Consider the following 23,429-nt stretch of genomic DNA (forward strand, 5'->3'; position numbering starts at 1 on the left):
CTCTTGCAGTCGAGCCTCTGGTAGAGGACATCGTTCATTTATTTTCCATTTTGATTGTATTGCAGGCGATAAGTTAATATTGATCCTGATCCACGTGCGCAGATTGTATTCTGGCTGACGTCACCCTGTTATTTATTGACAGTTTTGTATAGTCCAACCTGTGCCCTGCAGCCACAGGGCAGATATCCTTGTTTCCATGAAGCAACTTGTCTCTATGCCAACTTATGACAGTACTCAGTTAAAGAGACTTAGACCAGAAGCAAAACACCATTAAACAGTGCTTTATTTTGCGCAAGAAAATAAAGAACACTTTATTACTGATACAGTTTGACATCAATCTAAACTCTAGGACGCTCCATAGTACAAAGCACGGACACAAATACTGTGCACCAACCGTGTGACACTGTGTTCTGTTCGGACATGGACATTCATTAAGGACATTGTTCAAAGAGGGTCATTAGCAGTGCAGTATCCCGGAGATATTCTTTAAAAAACTTGCTTGGATCCAAAAGGAGAGCAGCGAATGCACAAGTAACCTGGTAAAACAAAAGGGTTATAATGAGTGTTGACTCGCCTCCGGCTTCACATTGGATAGGGCAGCTCAACTTTGGTATGGAGTTCAAACTGAAGTCATCAATCGTTACTATTAGTAACTTAGTAAATTGGTTCTTGGAATGTGGGGGAGGTAATATTTAGTCTCAGGGTATTTAAGGACATGAAATGTCAACGATATATGTAGGGAATATGAAATGTGCATGTCAGTATATACAGATTATTGCTATTCTACCTAGTGTTCGAACTCAGTTCCTCTCCCTGCTTTGAATTATGATAAACTTGCAGATTGGAATTCCAATCGTGGCAACACTTTGCAAAAGACTTTGCAAAAGTCGGCACTACATGCTGGATTCTGAACTCCGTTTACCTTGAGATGCCGGGAACTGCGAGTCCAGCTCTTGTGTTGAATATCACCTTGTCCTTGGTGTTAGCGGATAAACCACGGAGTCTGTGCACGAAGCGCGCCCCTGGATGTCCAGGGAGGGAGTTACCGAGCTGCCAGATCACGCCTTGGGACTGTGCACAGCCCGACCTGCAAACCGCTCGGACGAACAGCTGGACCTCAAGCGCTTAATGTTGTTGAGATGTTTCTTGATCAGAAGCTGAAACTTACTCTTGTCTTTCGTGAAACTGGTATAGGGGCTGGGTGCTGCCAGGGAGTAAGGCGGGGGGCTGGGGTCACTGATGATTTCCCAGGACACGGATCTGCTTGTCCTGCTCACTAGGATGGGGCCAGCGGGGTTTTGCTGTTGGAGATCACTGAGGGGAGTGGAGCAGCTCCTGCCCAGCACTGTGCTCCTCTTCCTGTTGTTCAGCAGTGTCCTGACATCTGCTATGTCGTGTTCAAAGAAAAGTGACTCCTTCCTCTTGATGTGGGGGACTTCCCCGAGGGCGAGGAAGCCGTAAGGGGTAGTGATTTTCTGGAGGTGCGGCAGGGACATGGCAGCTCGGGTTGGAGGGTCTGAATGATCAGCCGCCCCCTCCAGCTCATCGGAGAACTGGGCGCTATCCGCACAACACACTGAAGAGGTTTTGCGCAGGCTTTGCCTCTTCAGAAGGCGACCTCTCTCAACGTGCGGCTCCGAGAGGCTCCTCCTGGAGCTGGGGGCTTTCGACCCTTGTCCGCACGATAAAAACAGCAAGTCCGGCGACGGGGAGCCCTTCCCCGCTCCCTGCTCCTCGTCCCGTTGAACGTGGACGTCCAGGGAAGGGATGAAGAACTTGGGGATGCGGTCAGGAGTCAGCATCACGCTGAAGATGTCCATGGACCTCTTGGAGCCCCCGCTCTTGCCTCCTGTGACCGGTTTGGCGTTTGCCTTTTTCACGCTGACCCAGGGCAGCATACTTTCTATATTAGCTCTGAAGGAGAGGTTGGATGCCGTGGACAGCATGGATGCGCGGGCTCAAGATCAGCGGGGTTTTGGAGGCAGTTGGTGGAGGGATCTGCAGGAAGCGGCTGGCTGCAGCTATTTTTAAGTGATTCTGAACGGGTAACGTCACTCAGCCACCCTGCGTCAGTGACATCCTTACCCGACATGACTAACACTTGGAATCCAGCCCCTCCTGCCTCTTCAACAGGGCAAAACCAACAGAGGCGTGCTGCTTAACATTAACATTTCTCTAAAACAAACTTCACATGGACACTAATGGAGTGCACCGGAGCTCCGGGTTTCTGTGTGGATCAGATCCCAAAACCACCACTTGCTGGTGGTTATGAAACTGTTCCTTATAATTAATAAACGCATCAGTGTAAAGAGATGTTGGAATCTATTGTGGCAAAGAATGCATTTGTGTTTCAGCAAATCAGTCTCAGAATGCGAGCTGAAAATGACCTTTCAAAGGATGGTCTCCACTGATTTGACTTCAAGTTTAGTTGTGATGTGAAACGCTGATTAATGGGCACAGCCTGGTAAAGCCCGGCTGTGAAAAGCACAATGCATTCCTAAAATAACGTGGAAAAAATGCTCCCGCGCCATTCAATCCGAGACTGTTTCATATGAAGATCCAGAAAACCAGCCTCTGTATTCCGCTTTGCTGTGGTATTGAGGCTCTCAGTCATATATATATAAAAAACACGAAACTTAGAAAAAAAACATTCGACTGATCTAAAGTTGCCAGGTAAAAGTAAGGCAAAGTTGCATTTATAGCGATCCTTTTCACTTTCTTTCGCAATGTGCTTCACAGCCAACCACGTACGTTTGAAGTCGTCACCATGGTGATGTGAGCGAACTCAGCAGCCAAATTGCACTGCAAAAACCCACAAATAGAAATGGCCCACACGACTGGGTCACCTGTATTTGGCCACGTTGGTTGAGGGATAACTATTCGCCACCTCACTGGCAGTTCCCTCCTGTGCTTCGTGAGCTATGTCATGGGATCTTTTCCATCCAACTGAGAGAGCTGGCAGGGTGACAGTTTTAATTCTTATCCAAAAGAAGGCTCCTCTGACAATCCAGCTGTTCCTCGGTATGCACCTGAAGGTTAGTTGGGCAACCATTATGGAGGAGCTCCGAACGAAATAGCTGGTACATTTGAATAAATTGGGCTAAATCAATTCAGCATTGAGATACCAAAACAGCTGTTATTCAAACACAACTGGATGTGAAACCGGACCAGTGGACCTTTCAGATGTGTATCCCCAAAATGACATCTGGCTGAGGTGCATGAACACCTATTCTTCCCTATGGAACAATCAAGCTACCTATAAAGATGTATGTTCTGGGAGAAGGTGAAATGCTGCCCAGAATGTGCCTGGCCCTTTGGGGACAGACTGGGAAGTATGAAGGTCAGCAAAATAGTGCAGGAAGGCATCAGGGATGAGATCCCCATCGTCTTCCTACCGCCATGTGATCTTGCCAGAGATGGGAAAGCTGCCAGATCACCCATCTGCTGGGAGGCCAATTGAGTCACTTCCTGCCTCTGTGAACATTTTGCCCATGTCAGTAGGCCCTGCCTTCACATGGGCCAGAATTTTCCCCCCATTGAGGGGGGGGCGGACATTTAGGAACTGGCGCGTAGAGGCGTGCCTCCGATCGGTGCCCCCGATTGGGGGTGCAACGCTATTTTACATGGGCGGGCAAATTAACGCCCGCCCAGCGTGATGTCCACAAGGAAGCGCTATGCGCTCCCTGTGCGGGCGGTGGGGGGATTAGCTGAGCCGAGAGTGCACTCTTTCACGCATGCGTACGAAAGAGCGCGCTCATCTCCCTGAGGCTAAGTGCTGCCTCAGGGAGATTGGCTCCTGTCTGAAAAAATTTTAAAAACAGAAGAAATAAATTTCCCTGACATGTCCCCTCATGTGACATGGGCAGGTCCATTACTTACCTTAACTACTTTGTGAATGGCCTCAATGGGCCATTGACAGGTCAGTGGGTGCACAGCCGGGCCCCCGCTGACCTGAAAATTGAAACGAGGTGGGGTGACATCGGGAATTCCACCCGACATCATCCTGTGTCATTTTATGCGTCGGCGAGCAGGCCCCGCCTCCCCGCTCACCGACTGGGAAATCCTGGCCATGGGGAGATGAAATCTGGCAGCCTCCTAGCAGTCTCTTTGGAGGGGGTGGGCTGGAGGGAGGCCCTCCATTATAAGAAATTTATGGCTCACAGAGGGCTCCCATGACCTCCCCACCCTCTCTCTCTCTCTCTCTCTCTCCCCCCCCCCCCCCCCACCCCGGCAACAATGTCCACCCTCAGGGCAACGGCACAGCCGGGGATCAGCGATCCCCCTCCGCCTGATTGCTGAGGCCTGCTGGTATTTTCCCCCTCCCACTCACCTGTTTTCCTGGATGCCCTGCCATTAAAGGACCCTTTCCCTGCAGCTGTAGCCTTAGCAATGATTACCGTCAGCCGTGCGCACTGCTGAGCTGCTCACCCTCTGACTGGTCCTGCTGCTCTTAGCAGTGGCTGCGGTAGCCACTTAATTGGTCGCTATAGGAAAAATGCCACCCTGAATCCTGCTGCCTGCCAAAGTGTGGTCAGCACCTGCTTTTGGCCCTGCTGGTGATACCCTGGCTAGCTCATCAAGCGCTCTGTCCCTTAAAACTGCACCACAGTCTGTCACTCCAGTAATGCTGTCCAAACCAAGGAGGACAGTAAATGTGTAAGTAGTCTGTTAGATGGCTGTGGTTGTTGTAGGTCAATTATCTCAGTCTGAGGACATCACTGCAGGGTTTCTGGCTTATCACATTTCGCTTTCTTAATGTCGCCATTAGCACCTCATTTAGCCAGTACCACCAGCATTAACAACACTTTGACCTTTTGTTTATGACATCTTTTGCCATCTCTCCTTTGCCTCCACCTAGCGCTGGCCTTCTATCCAGCTTCAACGGTTCCACCCCCCTTAATCAGTATATATTTCATCACATCTCTACGTCCCTGTAGATCTGAAGAAGGGTCATATGGACTCAAAACGTTATCTCTGTCTCTCTCTCCACAGATGCTGTCAGACCTGCTGAGTTTTTCCAACATTTTTTGTTTTCATTCCAGATTTCCAGCATCTGCAGTATTTTGCCTTTATATTGCTGCAGGATCACTGTTCGTTTTCAGCATAGTTCGTGACTCCTGAGATACTAAAGCAGCTCACGATGATATGTAGCAAGACATTTAGGCTTGGGCTGATAAGTGGCAAGTAATATTCTTGCCACATAAATACCTGGCAAAGGCCAGCTCCAACAAGAAAGGATCTAACCATATTCCCTTGACATACAATGGCATTATCATCACTGAATCCTCCCTCTATCAATATCCTAGGGGTTATCTTTGACCAGAAGCTGAACTGGACTAGCCATATAAATACTGTGGCTACAAGAACAGGTCAGAGGCTGGCAATTCTGCAGGGGGTAACTCACCTCCTGATTCCCCAAAGCCTGCCCAGCAACTGCAAGGCACAAATCAGGAGTGAGATGGAATACTCCCCACTTGCCTGGATCTGTGCTGCTCCAACAACACTCAAGAATCTTGTGCTATGACTGGTCCCCGGATGAGATTCCCGAATTTGCTATGATCCCAGATGAGGTACCCCAAATTTTATGCTCCCGGGTGAGGAGGGATGAACTGGCTCCCCTTCTTTAATCAACCTCGGTTGGCCACAACAAGGTTAATTCAAAAAGGATCCCTTTTCCCAGTCCAAATGTATTTATGTTTTAGAAGAAGCCAATTTAACTAATGCCATTGAATGTCAAGGGAATATGGTTAGATCCTTTCTTGAGTCAAAGAAAGAGTGAGTTTATTAGTTACTAAAAACCCAATAAAAAAAATAAGAACGCAACACATATACACACAGATTAGAAATGAGAAGCTGAGTCCAAAAATAAAAGTTAAAAAAGATATAAGAATCAATCTTTGGGTTTTCCGTGAGGAGAAGACGTTAAGTTGGGTGATTCTGATAGAGCTGATTTTGGCAGTTGAGTTGGTTTGGAGACACTGGCTCTGCAGGTTAGTTGAAGGAGTTATACTGTTTCCTTTTTGACTGTGGCTTTGCTGGCTTGTGACTTGCAGGGATGCCTGGTCGATGTTCTTCAGCTGTGACCTTCACAGCACACCAGAACTAGAACACTAGAACCAGTGCACACAGATCATGGTTGCAGCTGGCTTTTTAATCCCTTTTCTTGTGTATTTCTGGAAGGTAAAAGCAAACATATCTTTCGCCCAGAATCTGCTTTCTTTCAACTCAGATCATTTCCACATTCTGATATTTGCATTGCATCTCTTCCTTTTCAAATGTCTCTGTCTGAAGTGGGCCTTGAGGTGCAACATTCTGTTTTCTCTGGACTAGTCGGTCAAGTGTAATCCACATAGGAATTTTCCAGCAAGTGGTTACTTTGCATTTTCAGCCAGCTTTTGCTTGTATGACTTAAAAAAAAATACGTCTTCCTTTAAAAGGTTCAATATGTCCGTAAGTAATTTGGGCTGTGATCCGCTGTCATGACACTTGACATCATCCAGGACAAAGCAGCCCACTTGATTGACACCCCATTCATCTCCTTCAACATCACCACCGTCACACAGTGGCAGCAATATGTACCGTCTACAAGATGTGCTGCAACAACTCACCAAGGCTCCTTTGACAGCACCTTCCAAAACCACAACCTCTACCAACTTGAAGGACAAGGACAGCAAATGCATTGTGGAACACCACTACCTGAAAGTTCCCCTCCAAGCCACACACAATCCTGACTTGGAACTAGATCGCTTCTCCTTCACTGTCACTCGGTCAAAATCCTCAAACTCCCTTCCCAACAGCACTGTGGGTATATCTATACCACATTAGCTGCAGCGGTTCAAGAAGGTGGCTCATCACCTCCTTCGCAAGTGCAATTGGGATGGGAAATAAATGCTGGCCTAGCCAGTGACGCCCACATCCTGTGAAAGAATAAATAAAAATCAGTAATTCATCAACCCAGGAACAATAGACTGAATCCTGAATGAGACTATAATCAAAAGAATAAACATTCCTGATGGCCACTTGTACTACCAGCTTTGTATCAATTCAAAGCAATTTTGGATATGCAATGACTTCAAGCAAACAGTATCTCAGAACTGAAACCAGCAATCTGACTACAAACTACAGTAATGACAAGAATTGTGGGACTGTCTCTAAGTGGACAGCTGCAGTCTGGAGCAAACAAAGTTTAAAATACTATCAAGTGGTCCATTTAATGAAGCACATATTGTCTGAGCTCTATGGTTGCTCTGTACAAGCAATGCAGGTGTAAGTAGTGTCAGCTTCTTAGGATTAATTTCACAATTTTTACAAACAGAATTTATACGTGGGATTTTCAGGTCCTGAATTTCCTGTCTGAAGTCAACAGACTATTGCTGCTCCATCAAATTTTCCATCCTGCCTGTGACAATTCCCATGGAGGGCAGGACCAGAAAATAGGACTATGTGTTCCTTTTTATTGCCCAGGGTCAATATGCTGGTATGTAAAAGGTATGTGTTTACTTACCCTCAGAGTGATTGTCCCAATTTAAATAGTCCCAGTAGCAAGATTTTTGTGAGTTTTAAAAATGAAGAAGATTATTTATTATTGCACACTTTTCCTGGATGTTTAAACACAACATCTCACTCACTTGACTCACACACACTATCACACACACAAAGGTTAGATATAGATGAAGGTAAAACAATGCAATTGCAATTTATTATTATTTCATTCTCTTTCACTGCAAGCCTGCAGTTTCTTAGATGTATTGATGCTTTAGCTGAAGTGAAGGTTTTGTTAAGCAGAGGCTTCTTGTAGTTGAATTTCCAAGAAGTTGGTTCTCAAGTGTACTCAAAATTGGAACACACTGTGGTTGTCCTTCTCCCACTTTCAAGGTATTGCTATTTATTACCTTGGCTGCATAGATTACTTGCAGCTGTTTTGATGGTTTTCTGATGGAACTCTGTCTGCAGAACAGCTCCTTGCTGTTATTTTAAAAGCAAAAAATGAAATGATGTCCTCACCATGTGACTTGTACAAGTTCAAAGTCACTTTTCCAGTCTAGTTTGGATGATGGACCATCATAATACAATGGAAGATTGATGGGATCCATTCACATTCATCTAACACACATTGAGTTTTGATGTTTCTTTTGTCTGTGGTGAAACAGGAAGACAAGCCAGTTGGAATGCTATTGTTCTTTTGTTGATGACCCGTCCTTAAACAAAGGTATGTGTGAATTCCCCAGATGGCTGTGAATGTCCATATTTAATTGGATATTTGCCTGACATGCAGGACTGTCTAGAGCTCAAAAATGCCAAAGGTCACATGATTTGAAGTGGCCATTTAGAGCTTGGATAAGTACTTGGGACTATGATGTTATTGCTATTACAGAGACTTGGCTGAAGGATGGACAGGATTGGCAGATAAACGTTCCAGGAAGCAAATGGGCATATTAGTGAGAGGCAGCATGGTTTTGTGAAGGGGAGGTCGTGTCTCACTAACTTGATCGAGTTTTTCGAGGAAGTGACAAAGATGATCGATGATGGAAGGGCAGTGGATGTTATCTACATGGATTTCAATAAGGCCTTTGACAAGGTCCCTCATGGAAAACTAGCAGAGAAGGTAAAGTCGCACGGGATCAGAATTGAGCAGGAAAGATGGATGAAGAAGACAGAGGGTAGCAGTGGAAGGGTGCTTTTCTGAATGGAGAGCTGTGACTAGTGGTGTTCCGCAGGGATCAGTGCTGGGACCTTTGTTGTTTGTAGTATACGTAATTGATTTGGAATGAAATGTAACTGGTTTAATTAGTAAGTTTGCAGACAACACTAAGGTTGGAGGCATTGCAGATAGTGAAGAGGATTGTCAAAGGATACAACGGGATATAGATCGGTTGGAGACTTGGGCGGAGAAATGGCAGATGGAGTTTAATCTGGACAAATGCGAGGTAATGCATTTTGGAACGTCTAATACAGGCAGGAATTATACAGTAAATGGCAGAACCCTTAAGTGCATTGACGGGCAGAGGGATCTGGGTGTACAGGTCCACAGGTTACTGAAAGTGGCAACGCAGGTGGATAAGGTAGTCAGGAAGGCTTATGGCATGCTTGCCTTCATTGGCAGGGGTATTGAGTATAAAAGCTGGGAAGTCATGCTGCAGCTGTATAGAACCTTGATTAGGCCACACTTGGAATATTGCGTGCAATTCTGGTCACCACATTACCAGAAGGATATGGAGGCATTGGAGAGGGTGCAGAAGAGGTTTACCAGGATGCTGCCTGGTCTGGAGGTTATTAGCTATGAGGAGAGGTTGGAGGAACTCAGATTTTTCTCACTAGAGTGACGGAGATTGAGGGGCGACTTGATAGAAGTTTACAAAATTATGAGTGGCATGGACAGAGTAGATTAGTCAGAAGCTTTTTCCGAGGGTGGAAGAGTCAATTACTAGGGGACATAGATTTAAGGTGAGAGGAGAGAACTTTAGAGGAGATGTGCGGGGCAAGTTTTTTATGCAGAGGCTAGTGAGTGTCTGGAATTCGCTGCCAGAGGAAGTAGGTACGATAGTGGTGTTTAAGAGGCAGCTTGACAAATACATGAATAGGATGGGAATAGAGGGATAGTGATCCTGGAAGTACAAAATGTTTCAGTTTGACAGGCAATATGATCGGCGCAGGCTTGGAGGGCCGAAGGCCCTGTTCCTGTGCTGTACTTTTCTTTGTTCTTAGTTCTTTAACAGTCTTTCTGTGCTCCAAATTTCAAAGTACTAAGTGAAAGTTAATAATATACTGGAACATGACATGATGCACAGCCATTGCTCTGAGACTGGAACTTATATATTTACTGACTTCCTAGTCATGCCTTTGGAAACAGACTATTGTATTTGCATTAAAGGTAAATACTTGCCCACTGAAATATTCTATAGATAACTGCAGTTTATTGGTCATAGTAAAATGGTTCAGTTGCAACCTCAGTATCTAGTTCAAACCTAAACTGGGCTACAAACTCCATAACTAGCATGGATAGAAGATTGGCTGTCTGGTAGGAGGCAGAGAGTGGGGATAAGGGGGTCCTTCTCAGGATGGCGGCCAGTGACTAGTGGAGTTCCGCAGGGGTCAGTGTTGGTACCACAACTTTTCACTTTATACATTAATGATTTGGATGAAGGAACTGAGGGCATTCTGGCTAAGTTTGCAGATCATACAAAGATAGGTGGAGGGACAGGTAGTATTGAGGCGGGGAGGCTGCAGAAGGATTTAAACAGGTTAGGAGAATGGGCAAAGAAGTGGCAGATGGAATACAACGTGGGGAAGTTTGAGGTCATGCATTTTTGTAGGAAGCATAGAGGCATAGACTATTTTCTAAATGGGGAGAGAATTCAGAAACCTGGAGTGCAAACCTGGGAGTCCTAGTCCAGGATTCTCTTAAGGTTAACTTGCAGGTTGAGTCGGTAGTTAGGAAGGCAAATGCAATGTTGGCATTTATTTTGAGAGGACTAGAATATAAAAGCAGGGATGTGCTGCTGAGGTTTTATCAGGCGCTGGTCAGACCACATTTAGAATATTGTGAGCAATTTTGGGCCCCGTATCTCAGGAAGGATGTGCTGGCCCTGGAGAGGGTCCAGAGGAGGTTCTCGAGAACGATCCCAGGAATGAAAGGCTTAACATATGAGGAACGTTTGAGGACTCTGGGTCTATACTCGATAGAGTTTAGAAGGATGAGGGGGGATCTGATTGAAACTTACAGAATACTGAAAGGCCTGGATAGAGAGGACATGGGGAAGATGTTTCCATTAGTAGGAGAGACTAGGACCCGAGGGCACAGCCTCAAGAGTAAAATGAAGACCTTTTAGAACAGAGATGAGGAGAAACGTCTTTAGCCAGAGAGTGGTGAATCTAAGGAATTCATTGCCACAGAAGGCTCTGGAGGCCAGGTTATTGAGTGTATTTAAGACCGAGATAGATAGGTTCTTGATTGGTAAGGGGATCAAAGGTTTCGGGGAGAAGGCAAGAGAATGCGGTTGAGAAACTTATCAGCCATGATTGAATGATGGAGCAGACTCGATGGGCTGAATGGCCTAATTTCTGCTCCGATGTCCTATGGTCTTATCTTATCCTTCAACAAGACCACATACCTCACCATTACAATACCATCCTCTGTCCCTTTCATACTTTACTACTGCTGGCACTGAGACTCTTATCGTCTCTCTCATTACCAGCAGACTTCACTTCTTCAATGCTCAACCCACATGAACCACCAAGATAAACCTCAACTTTCCCAAAACTCATCCATTTCCGCTTGTGGATATATTCTGTAAATTAAACTAACATAAACACAAGGCTTTGCAGATGTCACAAAACTTAGAAGTATTGTTAACTTGGAGAAGGATTTCAGGCTTCAAGAGGAGGTATACAGGCTGGTGGAATGGGTGGACTTGTGGCAGATGAAAGTTAAAGCAGATAAGTGTGAAGTGATTTATTTTGGTAGGAAGAACAAAGGGAGGGAATTCTAAAGCAAGTTCAGGAGCAGAAAGACTTGGGGGCAGATGTGAACAAATTGAATGTGGCAGGGCAGGTAGAAAAAACAGTCACAAATGGGATCCTGGTCTTTATAAACAGAGGCATAATAGAGTACAAAAGCAAAGAGGTTATGGTGGACCTTTAGCTGTTTGGCTTCAGCTGTTCAATTCTGGGCACCACAATTTAGGAAGGACTTGAAGGCATTAGAGATGGTGCAAAAAAGATTTACAAGAATGGTGCCAGGGATGAAAGACATCTGTTACGAGGATAGATTGGAAAAGCTGGAGCTGCTCTTAGAGAAAAAAAGGTTGAGAGGAGGTTTGATAGATGTGTTTAAAATCAAGAGGGTACTAGGCAGAGTAGATGGGTCAAAACTATTCCCATAGGCAGAAAATCAAGAACAAAAGGACACGGATTTAAGGTGAATGGCAAAAGAACCAAAGGCGACATTAGGAAAAACTGTTTTACGCAACAAATGTTTAGGATCTGGAATGCTCTGCCTGAGTGTGGTGGAGGCAGATTCAGCCTTGGCTCTCAAAAGGCTATTGAATAATTATCTGAAGAGAAAAAAAATGCAGGGCTATGGGGAAAAGGCATGGGAGTGGGACTAGGTGAATTGCTCTTGCGGAGAGCCCGCACGGACAAGACAGACTGAATGGCTTCCTTCTGTGCTTAACCATTCCATGATTCTATGATTCAATAAAAGGCTTCCACATTCTTCCCATGTTCAACATTCCAGACAAACCTGCAAGATTGATTTGTGGTAAAAGAGAAAAACAGTTGCCAGAAGGGTTTACTTTTCTGTGCTCATTCTAATGTAAAAATATCCTTTTTAAGATGTAGTAACCAAATTTGAGTGTATTATTCTAAATGTAATCTGATACGTGAATTGTAAGGCTTTAGTATAAACTTTGTAGATCTACATATTCTACTGCACTGGATATTTATCTTAGCATTCTATCAGTTAAATTTGAAATGAATTTGCCTGAACATTAAAAGTGATTTATTTATTGTTAATCCCAGATTACTTTCTAAATTGCCATGTACTAATTCAATTCTGTTCATCATATACTTATGTCCCAATTGTTTTCCAGCCTATGTGCTATACATTTTATGTTAAATTTAATCTGCCATATATTTACCAGGTTGCATAATTCATCTAAGTCGCTCAAGAGTGATCCTGTTTATTTTTATCCAACGAGGAGGAGCCCAGATTTTGTAGGCTAGCTAATTGTAACTATCCTATTTGTGAGGGAGGTAAATAACGATTAAACTCACGCAGTGAGACTGGGTGATTCAAAATGAGTTGACCCTCCATAGCAAGCTCAGTAATCCAATTTCAGCACCAAACAGATTTGAAATAATCCAGGCTGAGTACTGTGTCAAGTACGCAGCTAAATTAGAAAAAAGTCTAACTGGGTGTATCTGGGTTTCCTCATGAGATACTGAGTCAGCAATTCCCAGGAGTGCAATGTTGGACTCACAACAAGTGTTGAGAAGAGTCCCACATGGATTTTGCTTGAACCTTTGTTGTTTAAAATCTGCAATTATGACCTAGATATTGAGATTATCTGTAATTTTGTAACTTTTACTGATACAATATGAAATAGGAAGAGTGGCAGAGAGAGGGAATGCAGCTAAGATCTTCTAAAGGATTTAGGTGAATTATGCAACCTGGTAAATATATGGCAGATGAAATTTAACGTAAAATGTATAGCACATAGGGTGGAAAACAATTGGGACATAAGTATATGATGAACAGAATTGAATTAGTACATGGCAATTTAGAAAGTAATCTATGATAACCTACCAAACAAGATAATAAAGACAAAAACTGCAATTAACTTAATCTTAAATTAATTAAAATATTATTTTAAATACTTGGTTTTTAGTAACCACTTCCTGAAAGCCAGAACTTAATCACTAATGTCTTAGGTCCAGCTCTTCCCATGTTCAAATCTTTCTTAAATCGTCTTTGGTCAGGCTAGTTCCCATGGCATGCAAGCTGCAGCTGGCCTCATGTCCAAATCTTTAAATGCGGAATACAAATCATATCAAATAAGATATAATTGCAGCTATATCATAAAATTCCTCTATTTACTTTAGCAAAGGTATTAATCTATTTGAAATTAATAGGGTGACTTCATCAAAATAGGGGAGGAAGGAATTTTACAGGAATACATTAATCTGTTTTACCTGAAGCAAATTTGTTTGAAGGATTACTTGGATCATTTTTTGCTCAGGGGCTGAATTCTTGCCCCCAAATGGGGGTGAATGTGGAGAAAAGCGGGTGCAAAAATTCACACTGCTGGCCAGCGTGCCAGCAATGGACTATTTTTCAGTGGAGTGGATAGGGGTTGGAAGGGCTATCTGCCTGCCAATTAAGTTATGGGGGACTTTAATTTTCTTATAGATTGGACCAAACAAATTGCAAAGGTAGTCTGGAAGATGGCTCCGTAGAATACATTTGTGCCACTTTCCTGGAGCAATATGTTGTGGAAATAACTAGGGATAAAGCTATTTCAGATTTAGCACTGTGCAATGAGGCAGGGTTAATTAGTAATATCAAAGTAAAATAGTGATCATAATACCATTGAATTCCACATTAAGTTAAAAAATGAGATGCACCAATCACAAACCAGAATCTTGAACTTAAACAAAGCCAACTAAATAGATATGAGGGGAGGGCTGGCTAAGGTTGTATTTGTAAATAGACAAAAACGATATGGGGATGAATTTTCCGTTCGTCGGCCGGGCAGGGCTGACCCAATCGCGGGCCGTGGCGCTATTTTGCGTGGGTGGGCCATTTAAGGCCCGCCCAGCGTGACATCCACCAGGAAACGCTATGCGCTCCCTGTGCGGGTGAAGGGGGAATCCCTAAAATTGAGAGTGCACTCTTTTGCGCATGCGCACAAAAGAGCACATTCATCTTCCTGAGGCTGCACTTAGCCTCAGGGAGATTGCCTCTACTGTAAAAAATATTAAAAATAGAGAAAAAAAAATTCCCTTACATGTCCCCTCATGTGACAATGTCACATGAGTTGGAGCATGTTCATAATTTCCATAACAACTTTATTAACATTTTTGAAACCCTAAATGAAACCTCATCCCGCTGGTGGATGAGGTTTCATGTTTTTTCTACTTTCCGCCGGGGCTCCTGGCCTGCCCGCCAACCTTAAGGTTGGACGGGCAGGTCCTAATTGTTTTAATGATGCTGTCAATGGCCTCAATCGGCCATTGACAGGTCGGCGGGCGCGCTGCTGATTTTGCTGCGCCCCCGCCTTCCTGAAAATTTAAATGGACTGGGATGACGTCGGGAGTTCCGCCCGACATCATCATGCATCATTTTACACGTCAGCGAGCAGGCCTGCCCCCTGCTCACCGACGGTAAAATCCTGCCCATGGCAGTAAATTAGAAACATTTAAAGAAACAATTCAAAACCCTGAACAAAAATACATTCCAATGAAATGAAAAACTCAGTGAGAACGATCCATCTGTGGCTTAATGAGGAGGTTAAAGAGAGGATTCAGTTAAAAGAAGAGGCTTACAATATTGTAAGGAATAATAGCTTACTATTATTCTGAAGATTGGCACTATTTCAGAAACCAGCGAAGGGTCACCAAAAAGTTGATAAAAATATGAGACTAAACTAGCCAGGAATATAAAAATAGATTGCAGGTTGTAAGAGATTTACAAGTCGATAAAAAGGAAGTGGGTAGCTAAAGTAAATGTTGGTCCCTTAGAAGCAGAGACAGGAAAAATTATCATGGGGAATGAGGAAATGGCAGCGACATTGAACAAATATTTTGTCCCTGTCTTCACAGTAGAAATGACCATTTACATTCCAGAAATGGAGGGCAACCTAGTGGCTAATAAGACTGAGGAAACTGTAACTCACCTCCTGACTCCCCAAAGCCAGTCCATAATCTAAAAGGCGCAAGTCAGGAGTGTGATGAATACTCCCCAATTGCCTGGCTGAGTGCAGCTCCAGCAGCACTCAAGAAATTTGACACCATCCAGGACAAAGCAGCCCACTTGATTGGCAACACCTCCACCACCAACGCACAGCGGCAGTAGAGTGTACCATCCACAAGGTGTACTGCAGGAATTTACCAAGCCCCCTGAGGCAGCAAACCCACGACCATTACCATTTAGAAGAACAAGGGCAGCAGACACATGGGAACACCAGCACCTGGATGTTCCTCTCCAAGCCACTCACCATCCTAACTTGGACGTATATCGCCATTCCTTCACTGTCGCTGGATCAAAATCCTGGAGCTCCCTCCCTAACAGCACTTTGGGTGCACCTACACCACATGGACTGCAACGGTTCAAGAAGGCAGCTCACCACCACCTTCACATGGGCAATTAGGGATGGAAAATGAATGCTGGCCTAGCCAACAACACTCACACCCCATGAATGGATACAAAAAAATAAGATTATTAATATCAGCAGAGAACAAGTACTGGAGAAATTAAAGGGACTAACATCTGACAGATCTCTAGATCCTGATGGCCTACATGCCAGAATTCGAAAAGCAATAGCTGCAGAGATGGTGGGTGTGCTAGCTATGATTTTTTAAAATTCCATAAATTCTTGAATGGTCTCAACAGATTGGAAGTAAGCAAATTCAACCCTGCTATTTGAGAAAGGAGGAATAGAGAAAACAGGGTACTACAGGTCAGTCAGCCTGACCTCAGTCATTGTGGATGTGCTGTAATCCATTATTAAAGAAGTTTTAGCAATGCATTTAGAAAAGCATATTATGGCCAGGATTTTTCATTGGTCAGGTGGGCTCGGTGTGAGGGGACATGGGCGGTCGTGGAGCCAACTACCACCTGCGATTGGCTCCGCACTGCGATTTCACATGGATGGGCCAGTTAAGGCCCACCCAGTGTGGAACACGAGCAGTAGCGCTGCGGGCGGGGGGAGGAGGGAGAGTCAGGTCCAGTGCTCTTTCACGCATGCACACGAAAGAGCACTTCAATCTCCCTGAGGCACTGGGCTGCCTCAGGGAGATTGATGCGATTGTTAAAAAAATAACTGAAAACATTAAAAGATTAATGAAACATGTCCTCTCATGTGACTGTGTGGCTGTGTCACATGAGATGGGACATGTTTTTGTGTTTCAAAGAAACTTTTTATTTAAGTTGTAAAAGCTTTAGGAAACCTCATCCCGCTCCTGGATGAGGTTTCCTAAAAAACGTAAAGGCTGCTTGGCCTTTTCACCTGCCCGTCAACATAAGGTTGGACAAGCAGCGTAAATTTGATATTAATTAGTTCGTTAATGGCCTTAATAGGCCTTTCAATTATTGGCGGGCACCTAGCCAACTCTGGTGCACTCCCGCAAAGCAAAATATCGTGAGACAGCATGATGATGTCAGGACGCACGCCTGACGTCATCGCGCGTCATTTTATGTTCCAGCATGTCGGGACAGCCCCCACATGCCAAATGAAAAATCCTGGCCCAAGTCAACATGGTTTTACGAAAGGGAAATTCCGTTTGACAAATTTATTAGGGTGTTTGGTAACTAGTAGGATAGATAAAGGGGAACCAGGATACTTGGATTTCCAAAAGGTATTCAATAAGGTGTGACACCAAATGTCCAAACACAAGGTAAGAGCTCATGGAGCTGGGGCAATATATTAGCATAGGTAGAGGATTTGCTGGTTGACAGGAAGCAGACAGTAGGGATAAATGAGGCATTTTCAAATTGGCAGGCTGTGACTAGTGGAGTGCACAAGGATCAGTGCTGGGCCTCAGCTATTTATAATTTATGACTTACATGAAGAGACAGGGAGTAATGCATTTACATTTGTTGATGATACAGGGGTAGGTGGAATGCAAGTTGTGAGGAGGACACAAAGAGGCTGCAAAGAGATATAAACAGGTTAAGCTAGTTGGTAAGAAGTTGGCAGATGGAGAATAATGGGGAAAAGTATGACGTTAATCACTTTCATCGTAAGAATAGAAAAGTAGATTTTTTTAAAAGGCATGAAACCTATAAATTTTGATGTTTAGGGAGATTTCACTGTATCCATACAAGGAACACAGAAAGTTAGCATACAGGTGCAGCAAGCAATTAGGAAGGCAAATGGCATGTTGGTTTTTATTGCAAGGGGATTGGCATACAAGAATAAAGAAGTGCTGTTACAATTGTACGGGGCTTTGTTAAGATCACACTGGAATGCTGTGCGCAGTTTTGGTCTCCATATTTAAGGAAGGATGTATTTGCATTGGAGGCAGTACAGCGGAAGTTCATTAGATTGGTCCCTGGGATGAGAAAGTTGTCCTATGATGAGTCTACATTATATGGAGTTTAGAAGAATAAGAGGTGATCTCAATGATTTCAAGATTATGAAGGGACTTTGGCAGGGTAGATACTAAGATTTTGTTTCCCCTGGCTGGGAATCTAGAACAAGGGGGCACAATTTCAGGATAAGGGTTTCATTCATTTAGGATGAGATGAGGAGAAATTTCTTTAGCCAAAGTGTAGTGAATCTTTGGAATTATCTACCTCAATGATGCACCATCACTGAATATCTTTAAGACTGAGATAGACAAATTTTTGGTCTCTCAGGGAATCAAGAGGTATGGGGAGCAGGTAAGAAAATGGATTTGAAGCCAAGATCAGGCATGATCATATTGAATCATGGAGCAAGCTTAACAGGCCATATAGTCTTCTCATGCTCCTGTTTCTTATTTCCTTAGGTAGGAGGAATTAAAGGGCTAGTAAAGCCTGCTTTCAGAGCCCAACTGGAACATTCCAGTCAACCTGTAGGATCCCTGAGGTGCGTGAACTAGCTTAGCTGCCTGGAGTTATCCTGCAGACACAGTCCTTGGGCCAACACTCTAGGCAGGCTTCGAGTCCCAGCCCACCTGCTGGGCCACAACTGCAGTAGGCCACCTTATGGAGGGGCTCCCTCTTCACAGTGATGGACCAACTGCTGAGTCCATTTTTCAGTTTAAAAGTTTAAAAAGATGGGTGGTTGTTTCCCATTTGACCCTGAGATTGTTGTCCCGAACCAAAGCCCATGTGGTTGTAAGATTACTTGGTGCAGAATATATGTTTATAATGTTACTTCCTACTAATCAACTGATCTTATCACTAAATAAACTTCCACAATTGCGTCACAATATTCAATGTAGGCAACATCATATCTCAACTAGATGAGCTGTATTCATTGGTAATACCTGTCATGTAGTACGGACATCAATGTTGAGGTAAGCCACTGCTGAGGTACTGTTGTTTATATCAAATTATAATCTTCAGTTCTCATAGAAAATATTGAGCTGCTGCCTAGAGGGCATGAATATTAGATTTTAGTTGTTTCATATATCTCAAATTTTTTCAATGTTTATTTGATGGTTCAAAAACATGGCTGTGTTTCTATCTTATGTGATTTAATTTGAAATTTGCATTTTAATTAATATATAAAGAACAACTGAGCTTCGAGATGACATTGTAGCCTGGATTGTTTATTTTATGTCACCTGCAGCATGGAGTTTGCCGAGGCAGTTTGAGTCTATTTATTGTTTGCATCTTTGTGGCAGCAGTAGGTTATCAAGACAGGTATTACCAATGGATACAGCTCATCTAGTTGAGATATGATGTTGCCTACATTGAATATTGTGACACAGTTGTAGAAGTTTATTTAGTGATAAGCTCAGTTGATTAGTAGGAAGTAACATTATAAACATATATTCTGCACCAAATAATCTTACAAATAACGCTGTTCTGTGAATGGCTCAGCTTTGTTTGGTGTTAATTGCTCTTAAAGAAATGTTACAGGGAGGAAGCAGTTGGGGTAAGAAAAATGAATACTGAAAATTTGAAGTGCATACAGAAAATTCTGAAACTGCACAACAGGTCAGTCAGCATTCAAAAATAGAAAGATTGGGTTAATGTTTCAAGTAATTATCCTTGTTTAACAAACAACATGCATTTACCACATATCCTGTTATTATCTTTATTTTCCATTATAATTTTTTTCACCGCCTCATGGCATTAATCCTGGCTGGATGATGTTGCATAGGTGCCAGTCACTCTCTAGTACCTTGCTTAAATGGCCCATTTGTTAATTAGCCTGGCCAATTACTTTATAAAACAATTTAATTGTCAGTTGTTTGGGTCCTTCCAAATCCTCTTATCCTAAGTTAATTTTGCTTTCGTGTTTTACACCATCATCATAGGTATTTGATCATTTTCCAAGCATTTGAGAGTGCCCATCTTAGCTTGTAACTCTAGGAGATGTTCTGGTAATGCACACAGGTTAACCCACAGCAAACCCTGCTTGTAATGGTCATTTGGTATTTTGCTATCTTATGCTGTTATAAGATATCCATTCTGGCTTCCAAAGTGAACACTCATAATAGAATATTGCTGAAAAGAAAGAGATGCTGGTGCAGCATTTTGTCTCGCAATAATCTGGACAAACACAAGAATGCAAAATTTCAAATGTTTGCAACAATTTATACTACAGATTTAAGATATTAGGACAAGCTCATAATATGGCTTATTTACACTTTCTAGAAGTGACATAGATTCATATGCATGGACCTGTTCTCTGCAAACATAGGCCAGGATTTCCCGGTCGGCGAGCGAGGGGAGCGGGGTCCGCTTGCCGACGTAAAATGACGCGCGGTGACGTTGGACGGAACGCCCGACGTCACCGTGCCCCATTTAAATTTTCAGGTAGACGGGAGCTCAGCAGAATCTGCTGTGCGCCCGCCGACCTGTCAATGGCCAATGAGAGTCATTGAACTAATTAATGGACCTGCCTGTCCAACCTTAAGATTGGCAGGCAGGCCAGGAGCCCTGTCGGGCATTGGAAAAAGCATGAAAGCTCATCCACGGGCGGGATGAGGTTTCATGTAGGTTTTTAAAAATGGAATTAAAGTGTATGTAAAAGTTATGGACATGTCCCAACTCATGTGACAGTGTCACATGAGGGGGCATGTCAGGGATTTTTTTTTTTCTATTTTTCAAATTTTTAAATGTACAGCCGATGTCTCAGAGGCAGCACTTAGCCTCAGGGAGATGAGTGCACTCTTTCGTGCGCGTGCGCGAAACAGCGCACTCTTGGGTTTAGGGATTTCCCCCCCGCCCGCACAAGGAGCGCACAGCACTTCCACACAGATGCAACGCTGGGCGGGCCTTAATTGGCACGCCCACATAAAATGGTGGCGCACTCCCAATCAGGGGTGCCGATTGGAGGTGCGCCTCCGCGCGCCCTCTCTTCAACTCCCCCCCTGATGGGCGGGGGGGAAATTCTGCCCATAAGTAACTTATTCAAGCCTTATGCCTTTTTTAAATAACCTGGAAACATGCAGAACCTATAGTTCCCAATTGCATTCTCCATGCCAATGCTCTGGCTGATCAGAGTCGACCAATTTTCATTCATTCACGGGACGCCAACGTCGTTGGCTGAGCCAGCATTTTTATTGCCCATCCAAATTGCCCTAGAGAAGGTGGTGGTGAGCTGCCTTCTTGAACTACTGCAGAATATGTGTTGAAGGAACACCCACAGTGCTTTTCTGGAGGAAGTACCAGGATTTTGATAAGGTGACAGTGAAGGAACAGCGGTATATCTCCAAGTCAGGATGGTGAGTGGCTTGGACGGGAACTTGCAGGTGGTGGTGTTCCCATCTGTTGGCTGCCCTTGTCCTTCTAGGTAGTAGGGATTTTGAAGGTGATGTTGAGGGATCCTGGTGAATACATTTTGTAAATGGTACACACTGCTGTCACTGTGTGTTGGTGGTGGAGGGGATGGATGTTCAAGGTGGTGGATAGGGTGCCAAACAAGCGGCCTGTTTTGTCCTGGATGGTGTTGAGCTTCATGAGTGTTGTTGGAGCTGCACTCATCCAGGCAAGTGGAGAGTATTCCATCATATTCCTGACTTGTGCTTTGTAGCTGGTCGGCAGGCTTTGGGGAGTAGTAGGTGCACTCACTGCAGAATCCCCAGCCTCTGACCTGCTCTTGTAGCCACAGTATTTATATGGCAGGTCCAGTTCAGTTTCTGGTCAATGGTAACTCCAAGGGTGTTGATAGTGGGGGATTCGGTGATGGTTATGCCATTGAATGTCAAGGAGAGATGGTTGGATTCTCTCTTGTTGGAGATGGTCATTGTCTGGCACTTGAATGGTGCAAATTTTCCTTGCCACTGTGAAGGAACGGTGATATATTTCTAATATTGTGCAATCATCAGTGAACATCCCGCTTCTGACCTTATGATGGAAGGAAGGTCATTGATGAAGCAGCTGAAGATGGTTGGGCCTAGGACACTACCCTGAGGAACTCCTGCAGTGAGCTGAGATGACTGACATCCAGCAACTACAACCATCTTCCTTTGTCTTAGGTATGACTCCAACCAGCGGAGAGTTTCCCCCCGATTCACATTGACTCCAGTTTTGCCCAGGCTCCTTGATGCCGCGAAGATAAAAGCAAAATACTGTGGATGCTGGAAATCTGAAACAAAAACAAAAATAGCTGGAAAAACTCAGCAGGTCTGACAGCATTATTTCTAACAGAAATATTTCACCTCAGTTTCCTTAGTTCTGATGAAGAGTCATATGGACTCGAAACGTTAACTGTATTCCTCTCTGCAGATGCTGTCAGACCTGCTGAGTTTTTCCAGCTATTTTTGTTTTTGTCCTTGATGCCACATTCGTTCAAATGCAGCCTTGATGTCAAGAGCAGTAACCCTCACCTCACCTTTTGAACTCAGCTCGTTTATCTATGTTTGGACTAAGGCTGTAATGAAGTCAGGAGCTGAGTGGGCCTGGCGGAACCCAAATGAACGTTAGTTTTTTAAAAATTCAATCATGGGATGTGGGCGTCACTGACTACACCAGCATTTATTGCCCATCCCTAATAGCCCTTAAGAATGTGATGGTGAGCTGCCTTCTTGAACTGCTGCAGTCCATGTGGTATAGGAACACCCATAGTGCTGTTAGGGAGGGAGTGCCAGGATTTTGACCCAGTGACAGTAAAGGAACGGTGAAATATTTCCAAATCAGGATGGCGTGTGGCTTGGAGGGGAACTTCCAGGTGGTGGTGTTCCCATGTGCCTGCTGCCCTTGTCCTTCTAGATGGTAGCAGTTGTGGGTTTGGAAGCTGCTCTCTACGTGAGCAGGTTATTGCTGAGTACGTGCCGACGAGTCCTTCCATCAATTTGCTGATGATTGAGAGTAGACTGATGGGGCAGTAATTGGCTGGGTTTGATTTGTCCAGGCTTTTGTGGACAGGACATCCTTGGGCAGTTTCCTGCATTGCTGTGTACATGTCAGTGTTGTAACTGTACTGGACCAGCTTGGCTTGGGGCACGGCAATGGCAAGTTGGGGAGCACAAGTATTCAGTACTATTGCTGGAATGTTAACAGGGCCCATAGCCTTTACAGTATCCAGTGCCTTCAGCCGTTTCTTGATATCACGTGGAGTAAATCGAATTGGCTGAAAACTGGCATCTATGATGCTGGGGGCCTCAGGTGGAGGCCAAAATGGATCATCCACTCGGCACTTCTGGTCGAAGATTGTAGCAAATGTTTCAGCCTTATCTTTTGCACTGGTGTTCTGGGCTCCTCTATCATTGAGGATGGGGATATTTGTGGAGCCTCCTCCTCCAGGTTGTTGTTAAATTGTCCACCACCATTCACAACTGGATATGGTAGGGCTCCAGAGCTTAGATCTGAGCCATTGGTTGTGGGATCAATTAGCTCTGTCAATCGCTTGCTGCTTTGCTGTTTGGCACGCAAGTAGTCCTCTATTATAGCCTCACCAGGTTGACACCTCATTTTTAGGCATGCCTGGCACGCCTTCCTGCACTCTTCATTGAACCAGGGTTGATCCCCTGGCTTGGTGGTAATGGTAGAGTGGGGGATATGCCAGGCCATGAGGTTACACATTGTGGTTGTGCATGGTTCTGCTGCT

General features: G+C 44.2%; 1 long non-coding RNA gene across 1 annotated transcript in view; it reads right to left on the bottom strand.

Moving 5' to 3' along the window:
- Positions 1-265: 265 nt before the first annotated feature.
- Positions 266-23,429, bottom strand: part of LOC144685794 (uncharacterized) — a 42,191-nt gene continuing 19,027 nt past the window's right edge. Inside the window, exon 4 of the long non-coding RNA XR_013577781.1 lies at positions 266-536. This is a non-coding gene — a long non-coding RNA (uncharacterized LOC144685794). The remainder of the gene's footprint in view (positions 537-23,429) is intronic.

The sequence above is a fragment of the Cetorhinus maximus genome, chromosome 1 (genome assembly GCF_964194155.1).
Source record: "Cetorhinus maximus chromosome 1, sCetMax3.hap1.1, whole genome shotgun sequence".
NCBI classification, from domain to species: domain Eukaryota; kingdom Metazoa; phylum Chordata; class Chondrichthyes; order Lamniformes; family Cetorhinidae; genus Cetorhinus; species Cetorhinus maximus.